The sequence below is a fragment of the Rutidosis leptorrhynchoides genome, chromosome 7 (assembly GCF_046630445.1).
Source record: "Rutidosis leptorrhynchoides isolate AG116_Rl617_1_P2 chromosome 7, CSIRO_AGI_Rlap_v1, whole genome shotgun sequence".
In the NCBI taxonomy this organism is placed as follows: Eukaryota; Viridiplantae; Streptophyta; class Magnoliopsida; order Asterales; family Asteraceae; genus Rutidosis; species Rutidosis leptorrhynchoides.
The window spans coordinates 252,822,296-252,835,294 of NC_092339.1; the positions used below are offsets into that span (position 1 = coordinate 252,822,296).

The 12,999-nt window shown below is 34.8% G+C and overlaps 1 long non-coding RNA gene across 2 annotated transcripts; it reads right to left on the minus strand.

The window, feature by feature from the left end:
• Window positions 1-1,808: 1,808 nt before the first annotated feature.
• Window positions 1,809-12,432, minus strand: LOC139858181 (uncharacterized). Of its 2 annotated transcripts, XR_011762837.1 has the most exons (5): window positions 12,209-12,432; window positions 12,008-12,102; window positions 9,741-9,850; window positions 9,427-9,570; window positions 1,809-1,920 (listed from the first exon to the last, which is right to left on the minus strand). It is a non-coding gene; the product is annotated as an uncharacterized lncRNA (long non-coding RNA). The 2 variants fall into 2 exon arrangements; XR_011762836.1 differs by lacking the exon at window positions 1,809-1,920 and having other exon boundaries at window positions 9,320-9,570.
• Between the last annotated feature and the right edge of the window lie 567 nt (window positions 12,433-12,999).

The following is a 12,999-nucleotide window of genomic DNA, read 5'->3' on the forward strand; positions in this document are numbered from 1 at the left end:
TGTGAAGAAGGTGCTGATGTGGCGCTGATGTGGCAGTCAGTGATCCCATGACGGACCGTCATGGTTAAGAGTGGTCTTATTGACAAAACCATCAATCACCAATTCAATTAAATTTTCCAGCCAAATATCCGAACAATCTTGCATTGTAACAGACAATAAGTCATCATCAAAGTCCTCCCAATGCACTTCTCTATCTTCGTTTGTCCTCTATCATTATTTTATGGAATGGGTTAGTAAGCTTCGGCTTAATTATAATAACGAAATGCAATCCAATCACTATGAGAATCTCAGACAATTTCAGAATAACGAATATGTTAAAACCAATTTTACATCAATAAATTCCATTTTACCTATCACCAACAACAACAACAACAAAACCCAATACCACATAAGTGGTGTACGGGAGAAGTGAGATGTAGACAATCCTTCCCCTATCCGAGAATAAAGACAATTCATTTCTCCACCCAAAGTGAAAACACTCTTAAACTTAGAGAAAGTCATCCCTCTCTCTATTCGACGGATAGAGAGATTGCTTCCGAGTGGACCTCCTGCCAATAAGTAGGAAAAATTTAAAAAAATAAAATAAAATAAATAAAAAATAAAATTGAGACGCTATGAAAATGGAAAAATCAATTTTCCATGGGTTTTAAATCCTGCCTTAAATTTACTTTAAGCTCTAAGAGTCAATCAAGTCGTCAATAAATCGACGCTCGTTGTCGACTCAATTATTGCCCTATCCATTTTACCTATCATATAATGTAGACTCAATTATTGCCCTATCCATTTTACCTATCATATTGCCCTATACATTGTAGAGTGACATTTTAACCTTAATTCAGATAATGTAATTACAGTAATAAATTCCATTTTACCTATCATTTTACAGCAATAAACATGATGATAGATAATGTCATTAATCATATGCTACACACATTAAGAAAATTACTTATAGCAATAACAATAATTATTATAGGAATAGGTCTATGAAAAGGAGGACACCTTTAATATGAGAGTAAAATGGTTAGTATAGAATTGATTTTAGTGGATTTTTAATGAAAGAGTAAAGGGACATTTTAACCTTTAATCGACTATATATGATATACTTAGAGAAATGACACACAAAATTAATGTTCCATATTCATCGTCATTCATGACCACAATACTAGCACCATTTGTAAGCTGCAACAACCTAAAAAAATTAAAATAAGTGATGAAAGCACATGAGGATTGATACTCTAGTGACAACTTACTTACAATTGTGAATCTTATAAGTTGCGGATTATTGGATAAGATGTGCATAAGTGTTGTTTTAGGAATGTAGTCGATATACTTCAAACATAAAGTTGTAAGGCTACCAAATGCTTTGAATGTTGGTGGATGGTTAATACTACAACCATAGAGATATAGGCGTGTCAAGTGATGAAATGAGAAAATGGATGAGGGCAGCTTACAATCAGAAATCAAGCGAAGCTTTCTGACAGTATTCTTTCTCGACAAATGAAATAATATCTGGTCGATTTCCACACAGTGACCAATTTGTCCAAAAGCCATCGTGGAAAGGGTGAAGTCAATTATTGGTCCCTGGTGTAGTAACAAGAATTGGTAAATAGCATTGAAAAGTTTACAGCTACTATTCATCTTTTTCATTTCACTTTGATATCGTCCAAACCTTCTATCGATAACGTGCAATTGAATTTCATTGGTACATTTATCAAACAGATCCTCATTAAAAACAACTTTAGGAATTTTGGTCCAATTGTACCTCCATTCCTTGAAGAGTACACTTGACCTTACTATCTCTTCAGTCGGTAGGCGCCAAATGATGTTTTGTATTATGTCTGAAGGAAGGGTTCTGATCGTTCCATCTAACAATAAACGTTGAGCATTTATCTTGCGACACTAATTCATATTGCAAAATAACTGCAAAATTGAATTCAGGTTAAACAGAGCTTAATAAATAATTAAATATATCCACAAAATAAAACCAAGTACAAACACTTAGGGTGAAATGTCTAATTCTAATGCTAATTTAAAGAAAAGTGCATGCTTCTATATTGGGAAAAAAATAACTTTTAAGTTCAAGTACCCACACAATCAGTAACTAGTTTAGCAAAAGTTTATTTACTTTTGCTAATCATAGTTTGTTTACTTATGACCAAATGTAGTAAATATAGTTTAACAAGGGTTTTTTTAGTTATCCGTTTACCCGATCCATTTACTTGCTTGCTTTAATCAAGTTGGCTAAAGATACAACACCATAAATAAAATAAAATAAAATAAAATAAAATAAAATAGAGTATTAAGGATCATTTGGTTGAAAGATTAAAGAACTGGGCTTTGGTTTTGTTTGTTTTTCTCTTTTAACCAAAACAAAACCGAATTCCAGTTTGTTTTTTTCTTTGTTTAGTTTTAACTAATGGATCAGTTTGGTTTTTGATTTTGCTACACAAAATTTTATAAAAACCAAACCTATCGACAACCACGCCTACCAACAATCAGTAAGTAATATTTGATATTTAATATACTTTTGCTAACTGTAGTTAAATCATGAGTCAAATAACTAGTTTAACAAAAGTTGCAACTATTATTATACATCACTTTATTTATTTATAGTTGGCTACAGATACAACCCCATTACAATACCTATGTTACTGAAATAGAAAGTAAGAGTGAACACGAGTCTCGAATTTAGATGTATAGAATGATCACAACGGTAAGTGGATTTAATTGTTAAATATATTAGGAGAAGATGAATTGAACCGGATAGAAGGATACAAGTTTTTTCAAAACAATTACCCTGATATTATATTGTTATGATCTTAATTCGTGCTCAACCTGGATCGAATGATCGGAATCGAGCTAAACAATTCAACCTAAAAGCTATCGATTAAGAATTTAGCTTTGGAATTGAAATGTATTATTGACAATTGAAGGATTACAATTGATTACAGAAATTGGGGAAGAATTCTGTTACAAACAGTAAAATGAAAACCTAACTAACTCCCTAACAGATTGAACTACTTATGCAATTTGGATTACACGTTTTGGCGGTCATTTGGTGAAGGTAGCTGGTAGTGATGAACACGTGAGTTGCACGTGTTCATTTAAACCATGACAATCCCCTCTCCTTAAGAAAAATCTTGCCCTCAAGATTAGCATTCAAGCACAGCAAACTTAGGAAATCGAATCATCAAATCTTCAAGGGGTTCCCATGTAGCATCATCCACAGATCCATTTAACCATTGTACAAGAACATAAACCACTGGTCGATTGTTGACTTTCCTCAACCCCCTTTTTAGAATTTTAGCTGGCACCTGAGCAATTAACCCTTCATCATTGACACAAGGTAACCTTCCCATAGTTGGTATTGCAGATGTTTTGTGCAGTTTCAGCTGAGAAACATGAAACACAGGATGAATTTGGGCATTACTAGGTAACTGCAGCTTGTATGCAACTCCACCCACCTTCTGAATGATTTCAAATGGCCCATAGTACTTAGGCACCAATTTGTGATACTGCCCCTTCCTTAATGATTTTTGCCTGTAAGGTTGAAGTTTCACCATCACCCAATTACCCACTTCAAAGGCCCTATCTGTCCTTTTCCTATCTGCAAACATTTTCATCCTGTCGTGTGCTCTCTTCAAATGGAACTTAAGAAGATTAATGGCATCTTGTCTTGCAGTAAGTGACCTATCTACTGCATCTACACGACTGTCACCTGGTGTGTAAGTAATGGGTACAGGTGGAGCCTGCCCATATAGTACTTCAAAAGGGGTGGTATTAATGGAAGTATGATAAGTAGTGTTGTACCAAAATTCAGCCAAAGGTAACCATTTGCTCCACTCCTTAGGGTTATCACTAGTCATACTTCTTAAGTAGCATTCCAAGCCCTTGTTGACCACCTCAGTCTGCCCATCAGTCTGAGGGTGATAGGCTGTGGACATGTGCAGGGTAACATGCAGCAACTTAAACAATTCTTTCCAAAAGTGGCTGGTGAACACCTTATCTCTATCACTCACAATTATCTTGGGCAGACCATGTAACTTGTAGACATTATCAATGAAACATTGTGCCACAATGGAAGCTGTGTAAGGATGAGTTAGAGCCATGAAATGTGCATACTTAGACAGCCTGTCTACTACCACAAATATCACATTTTTACCATTGGAACTTGGTAACCCTTCTACAAAATCCATAGAAATTTCAGTCCAAACTTGAGTAGGTAATGGAAGAGGTTGAAGTAACCCTGGTGATTGGGTCAAATCTGGTTTACTCCTTTGACAGGTCAAGCACTCCCTTACATATTCCTTGACCTGTTTCTTCATCTTCTTCCAATAGTAACATGCTTGTATTCTCTTAAGTGTAGCCTGCACTCCAGAATGCCCTCCACTAGCACTATCATGGAAATAAGTAATTAATTCTTGCCTCAGAGAAGCATCATTTCCCACCACCAACTTACCTTTCCTTGTAAGTTGGTCATTTTCCCATTTATAATGCTTGGACACATTAGCATCAAGCTGCAACCTGCTGATAAACTGTTGTAAATCAATGTCTTGGGTAACACTAGCCTGGATTCTGCTTTGCATTCCATTACTTAACTCTGCAGCTAGCATGGCATATAGCTGATTACCATTTTGTACCCTAGAAAGAGCATCTGCAGCAATGTTATCACTTCCTTTCTTGTATACTATTTCATAATCAAACCCCATTAATTTTGGTAGCCACTTCATCTGTGTTGGAGTAGAGATCCTTTGTTCCAATAAGTACTTGAGACTAATGTGGTCAGTCTTTATAATGAAGTGTCTATCAAGCAGATATCCCCTCCACTTCTCCAAAGCATATATCACTGCCATGAATTCTTTTTCATATGTGGACAAGGTTTGGTGTCTAGGTGATAGGGTTTTACTCAAATAAGCTATGGGGTGACCTTCCTGTACCAACACTGCACCAATACCAATGCCTGAGGCATCTGTTTCCACAGTAAAAAGTTTATTGAAGTTGGGCAACCCTAGCACTGGTGCTGTTAACATAGCTTGTTTCAACTTCTCAAAAGCAACAGTGGCCTCTGGGCTCCACTTGAAGGAATCTTTTTTTAACAAGCAGGTCAAGGGATTGCTAATAGCTGCATAATTTTTAATGAACCTTCTGTAATATCCAGTTAATCCAAGGAACCCCCTCAACTGTTTGATATTCTGTGGTTGTGGCCACTGCATCATAGCTGTAATTTTGGATGGGTCTGTAGCAACACCTTTATCAGAGATGACATGCCCCAAATATTCTACTTTAGTAGTAAAAAAAGTGCACTTAGACTTCTTAGCAAACAATGTATGCTTCCTCATGGTTTCCAAAATAACCTTCAAATGTTTCATATGTTCAGTAACACTAGAACTGTAAACCAGGATATCATCAAAGAAAACTAGAGTGAACTTTCTCAAATAAGGCTTAAAGATATCATTCATTAAGGCTTGGAAAGTGGATGGTGCATTAGTAAGCCCAAAGGGCATGACTAAGAATTCATAGTGGCCCTCATGTGTTCTAAAGGCTGTCTTGGAGATGTCATCTTCAAACATTCGAATCTGATGATAGCCAGACCTTAAATCCAACTTTGAGAACACTTTTGACCCATTAAGTTCATCAATAAGCTCCTCAATGATGGAAATGGGAAACTTATCTTTTATGGTATGAGCATTGAGTTGCCTATAATCCACACACATCCTCCAGGACCCATCTTTCTTCTTAACCATGACAATGGGTGCTGAAAATGGGCTTTGACTGGGTCGGATTACCCCACTTTCCAATAACTCTGCAACCATGCTCTCTATAGCATCTTTCTGAGTAGGAGGGTGTCTATATGGCCTAATGTTTATGGGTTGAGTACCTGTTTTAAGGGGAATTTTATGGTCAAAGCTCCTATTTGGTGGTAGGGTTGTGGGTACATTAAAGACATCTGCATAGTCTGTCACAATTTGATCAATTGCAGGTGTCATTTCTGGCCCAGTATCAGCTTCTACCCCATCTGCAGTCATAGCACATAATTGACTTGGGTATACACACAACACCATAGCATTTAATGCAGCTTGTGGTTGATCTATAGATTTTATTAACTTCTTGCCATATTGCCATTGTGCCACTGACTTAGTTGTACCCCTTAATTCCACCCTTCTTCCTTGATACACAAATGACATCTTCAAATTTTCAAAATTCCACATAATGTCACCTAAGGTTCCCAACCATTGTATTCCCAAAACCACTTCACAACCAGTCAATGGTAGCAATCTGACATCACTATGGAAGGTCTCACCATTGATCTGCCATTCCAACCCTTCACACATATACATTGTCAAGATTTTGCTACCACCTGGGATAGCCACATTCATTGGTTCTTTTGCTTTCAATTTGCAACCCAACTTTTTTGCAGTCTCCAAATCCATGAAATTATGGGTGCTGCCTGAATCTAATAACATGTGCACATTATGCTTATTGATTACCCCATTAACCCTCATAGTTTGATACCCATTGGTGCCTGTCAATGCATTTATGGACATATATGGTACCTTAGTTGTGATGTCCTGCTCCACTATTGGATCTACATATTCCACTTGCACATCAAGAGCTTCTTCACTATCACATTCACCCACCACCTCTAGGCTATACAATTGTCCACTGCATTTGTGGCCTGGAGAATACTTCTCATCACAGTAGAAACATTGGTTCTTCATTCTCTTTTCTTCATATTCCTTTTGTGTTAATCTCCTTCTTGGTGCACTTTGGGTATGACCAGCTGATTAATTATGAGGTGTAGCAGTTATTGCTAATGGTGGTGGATTAGCAGGTAAAGTGATTGTTTTGGTAGCATTAGGGGTCTGATAAGTGTTTCTTGCAGAGTAGCTCATAGTGCTAACTTTAGGGTTTGGAAGAATAGGGGTGTATCTTCTTTTGGTTGCTGCAATAGTGTCCTCTTGTAATTTAGCCAATCCAAAAGCATCTTCTAAAGATTTTGGCTTGAAATTCTTACTGATAACTCTATTTCTTTCTGCAGACCTGCAAGAAACAGACTGATTGCCTGTTTTGCACTTAGCTCAATCTTGTTTAAAAGAGCTTCAAACTCTTCATAGTAACTCTGCACAGAACCAGTTTGCCTCAAGTTCTTTAATTCTGAAAGGGGATCTTCAATTGTAGTGCCAAATCGTTTCAAGATGGCCTCTTCATACACAGCCCACTCAACTTCAGTGCCATGAATCTTGATAAATTGTTGGTGCCATGTTAAAGCTTTCTTGTACAGATGTATGGAAACGATTCTTATTTTTTCTTCATCTTCAATATTATCAACAGCAAAGAATTGATTGCATCTAAACAGCCATTCACGAACTTCATCACCATCAAACTTTGGAAATTCAATTTTAGTCAGCCTTGTGTATTGTGAACCTTGCCTGTTGCTGCCGCCTTCTCCTCCATTCTTTAACTTGTTGATCTCATTCGTGAACCATTGATGTTGAATCAGCATGTTGTCAATTCTTCCATTAATTTCATTTACCGATTTGGTAAATTCAGCCAAAGCTGCTCTCATATATTCCGGCATAACTTCATCGCCGGCCGCCGTACCTCTGGTTGCCATCACCATTGCATCACAATTGAACGATTCGCCCAAGAAATTGCTCTGATACCACTTGTTATGATCTTAATTCGTGCTCAACCTGGATCGAATGATCGGAATCGAGCTAAACAATTCAACCTAATAGCTATCGATTAAGAATTTAGCTTTGGAATTGAAATGTATTATTGACAATTGAAGGATTACAATTGATTACAGAAATTGGGGAAGAATTCTGTTACAAACAGTAAAATGAAAACCTAACTCACTCCCTAACAGATTGAACTACTTATGCAATTTGGATTACACGTTTTGGCGGTCATTTGGTGAAGGTAGCTGGTAGTGATGAACACGTGAGTTGCACGTGTTCATTTAAACCATGACATATATACAGTAAAAAAAACGATTTTTTTCATCGTTGAAGTCTCTAGGCCTATTCCCGATCAACATACAGCAGCAGCAATTAAAAATGATTTGTAGTTCAAAAAAATCAGATCAGGGTCTATTTTGTTTAAAACAGAATGGTTCTATTTTACAGCGGTTCCCAAAAATAAACTCTCAGCCATGAGTCTTATTTTGCACGCCTTCTTTATTCAACTTAAATTTGAATTACTTAAAAAATGCAAACTAAAATAAAATTTTCATTATTTCATTCAAATCCTATTACGGAGTAAAAACATTAGAAAAAAAAAAATGTACGAAACAACACAGGAGACAAATTCGCAAACTAGAGTTTAAGGTACTACTGAATTTCTTTTTTTCTCATAATGACCATATTTAAATATTTATAGAAAAAAATTAAATATCATGAATTATTTTTATGGTAATACAAGTGTAGTGACCACAATGACAGTACTTTCTCTATGATCTGTTTGATTACTCTGCTAGTGTAACATTTTGGGTCTCATTTAATTACTGAGTTTGGGTTGCAAACAATTTGTTCTTAGGCTCTTAGCTAATCAGTCAAACACTGCAAACCGCAAGTAAATTTAGATTTCATCTCAGCAGGATGGTGTCATAGACAAGTACTAAATAATGCTGCAAATACTAGTTTCTATTTCTATATAACTTGACTTAAGATAAACATAGTTTAACAGACACAAAATAAAACACTTGAGGTACAAGTGATTCATACATATAAGTTGGCATTTGCATACTAGTACCTGTCCAATTCATGTATTATGATAACTAGTTCTGCTACGTTATAAAGTTTTCGAAAAATTAGGCTTTCAGTTTTGACATATAACTTTCTATGTATAAATTTTAATTTTGATTACTCTATATTTAAAACTGTAAACGTATATAAAGAAGAAATAGTAATGATAATTGTAGACATAATATTATCAAAATTTTAACAGCTACGGTTCAAACCAGAGAGCCAAACAATACATAACCGCTACTATAAGGAGGGTAATTGGTTAGCATATTTACAGCCTAAATACAGTTGCGAGAGTGTTATACATATTCATATGTATAAAGCAAGTTTTCATACGAACAGAATTAAATAGACACAATCGTCAATTAACACATGAAAAATGACATATCATTAAGCTGTAAGTATATTGATAAAGCAATACAGGTTTAGAGCACGAGAACGAAAGGAACATGGAGATTGTACAGCCTTTTAATTCTCAATTCAGACGAAGAATTTGATATTGTAGAAGATAAACAGAAATCATGATATTAATCAAAAAGGAAGATACCATTAGATCAACAATTTTAGGAAAAACAAAGCGTAAAATAATAAATCAACTATACAATATCATTATAACACCAAAATAATTTTAAATTACAATACGTATTAAATTTAGACACTTATGTATGTATAGGTGTACCTGTTTTTCAAAAATATAAGAGTAGCATATAGTTAAATAGTTGAAGTCTGGTTATGAAGCTATTTCTCTCATTAGAGGCAACCTTTCAAAATCTATGTTAAATAGAGCAAATGCATAACTCTTAAATCCCAACAGCAAGTCAACCTATAAGAAACACAACCAAAAAATGAAACACAAAAAATCAACATTCAAAAGAAAAAATTCTGAAATAAAAAACATGCACTAAAAAATATAACAACCATAAAAAAGTTATATACCAATGACAACATTCAAAAACATACAAAAATAATTACATAAGAAAAAAAAATTAATACCTTAGATTCAATAACTGAATTTGCTTGATGCATAGAGTTTTGCTTTTGATCCGAACATGTTCAAGAACCTCATTCTTGTTTGCCAGCCCATACGTCTATCATAATTAAAACTAGAGCAAATGCATTCAATCTATCTATTCTATCTATTAAAAGGGAGTTGGTGCTGAGGTCATTACATGCTTCATAGGGTTGTAACATGTGCTTTAGAGGTTGTAAAATTATTTTATAATTAAGAATGCTTATGTCATAATTATCTTATTATATATTATATTTTTATTTTTTAAAAGTGTACAGAATAAGCTTCAGACTAATTGAGCTTACCTGAAACCTCTCATCTCTTTTATTGTATCCCTTTTCTTAAATGTAACTACTCTTAAACAACTCTTGCATCTTCTCCTACATCTCTTTCAAATTCTTCTACATCTTCTTGGTCTCACTCTCTTTCAAATTAATCTAAGCAACTCTTTCATCTTCTTCTACGATATTATCTTTCTTTTCTTACTATGATAGGCTTATTTGTTCGGATACCAAATAAACCCTAACTTGGTCATCCCCTGAATAAAAACAATGGTAAACCCTAACTTAAGTCTCTCTCAGATTAATCACCACCATCATGCGGGCATCCCTTACACCTTATAACCATCTCAATGAAAATCAAACCATTCATCTTTCTCACTTATAAGGTCTTATAAGGTCAGTGCCCTAATATTCAAGATTTTTTTCGTTTCAATTTCTTCATTTTTCTGAAGATGCATTATAAACTTGAAGCTTAAATTGTATCTCAGTATGTTTGTATATAGATTTATTTAAAGAAGTGTTCGTTGAATTTTTTCAATTGATTCCTGTATGAACTGCTATATTTTGAGATAGATTCATGTATGAATCTTAATTACACGTGTGTTTTTGTGTGTTTATTCTTTATTCTATTTAATCAATGATCTTCATGACGAAGTAAAATAGGTATTTCTTCATCATATTTAAAAGCTTTACAGAGCTTTTCTTTGTGTGTATCTTTGATTTTATATTACGAATAACATTTTAGGTCTGATAACAATTGTTTTATGTAAATTTTTCCAGGTTTGAAATGAGATAGCTCATCAATTTTGTTTTGAAGTAGCGTATCTTTTTTGTTGAATCTCATTATACATCACAAGTATATGGAACTTTTCTATTTTTCTTAGAAGATTAATGTAGGTGTTCATGAAATGATTTATAATTTATTGTCGTTGTGAGTTATCACTCGGAACCACAGATAACTCTTTTGTTTCAAAGAAATGGTTTAAATTTGTAAAGTGAGTATGGTGATTAGGTCAATAGTTTCAAATTTCTCAATAGTTTTTTTTCTGCACACTATGTGTTTGTGATTATGCCTCATTGAAGTTGATATAAGTTTTGCAATAGGATATGGCATCAATTGTATCTTTCTTCTTACTGATATGGTGTTGTGTTATGTATGATATAAGCTACTACTTAGTTCCTTTTTTTTTTTTTTTTTTTTATTTTTAGATATGTGTGATTGTATTAAACCACTGAACGTGCATCAACTTGGTACCAAATTACTTGCCTACACTTTTCGTTTGTCGTGTTTTATTTTACATTTACATCTTCACTATTCACGTTTCATTATAATGTGTTCATGCAAACTTTCGAGCCATTGTAAGACGTTTTTGACCACTATGGGCCATTTTTGAACCATTGTCAACTATTTTCGACCCTACTTTTGACTATGTTTTGTTTTTGAGTCACCTATTATGCTTCCTAACCACTTTCAATGGTATATAGCTTGGTTGTTGTCATTGGTTCAAGCCTTCCAGGAATATACTCTTTCATAGGTATTGTTTGTTTTAGCTCATGATGGCGGTGAACTGATGATGTTATAGTAAGAATTTGAAGGCGAAATATAACTCATAGTGATTAAAGATGGTGGTGATAGCACTGAATATACCGAGTGTGTCTCCTAATAGATGGGTGATAGCACTACTATAATCATCAGATATAATTTGGCTTTATTGTTACATTACACATTATTGTTACATTACTCTTTGTTGGTATATGTTGTGTTACGATGTTAATTTTACTTTTAATATTTCTATCGATATAACAATTTATCACAATAGATTTTAACCAAACCCGGGTCACTTAACTAGTTATATTGGTTTGGCACATTTCATCGAGCACCTTCAATGCATTTCCAACCATTTGACCAATAATGAGTATATGAAAAACATTAATCTCAACAATTCTATTGAATTCCAAACAACACTAACCTGAATGCCAAGCATCTTCCCAATCAATTCTAATGCCTCTTGGGTACCGTAATAGAGCAAGTAAATGAAATTTAATCAGCTCCTGAAATTAAAACCTGCAGGAAGCACAAAATTCAAATTATTTAGTATATGCATAACAGAAGAAAAGTCGGGAAGCAAGTTTAAATAGGAAGGAGCAAGAAACTGGAAGGAGCAAGAAACCTGCTGACTGTTAATTTCGCGCCTGCTAATTTTACTGCTTCAAAATCAGGAAAGAAACCCTATTTTTTTCTGATCGGCTATCAAACACAGAGAGGACATAACCAAGTCAGGGATGAGAAGCGAAAGAGGTCGCCAATATCGTCTTACAGAATTCCCAGATTGGTAGCGCTGGTGCTCGCTTTGGTGGTGCTCGCTTTGGTGGTGCTCGCTGTTGGTGGCGATGGAGGAGGTTAAGGTGGAAGAAGAAGAAGTGAGGTGGTTAGACCAAGCTCAACCATGATGAGTCAATTTTTTTAATGGGCATATCAGCTTTCTCTCTCCACCTTTCTCATCGTCCTCTCATAACATTCCCATAACACACACTTCCTCATTTTTTATTATTATTATTATTATTATTATTATATAAATAAAAAATTGTTTTGAACATCACATTTATTAAACAACAAAGGTTACGGTTACATTTTTTTATAAAAAAAAGACATAATTGAAAACAAACACAATTACATAAAAACAATTAAAACTATTCGTCGTCGTCGGATAACTGAAACGCTTTTTGGTATTTCTTGGTGATCTTTGTTCGGGCTCTCATTACCAAAGCGCGTTGTTCCTCTGTCAAGTCGGGTGCACATGGTTGGGTGGGAAATGAAAAGTTATCCAACATTTCACGAGTCTCGGTCGCGTCGTATAGCTTATCCATAGTCCGTCTTGTAGCGTTGGCGGATTCAATCAATTTTTCACGAGCTTCATTGGACGACAATTGCGAGGCCGCGTCGGATGAACCCGAACTCCTT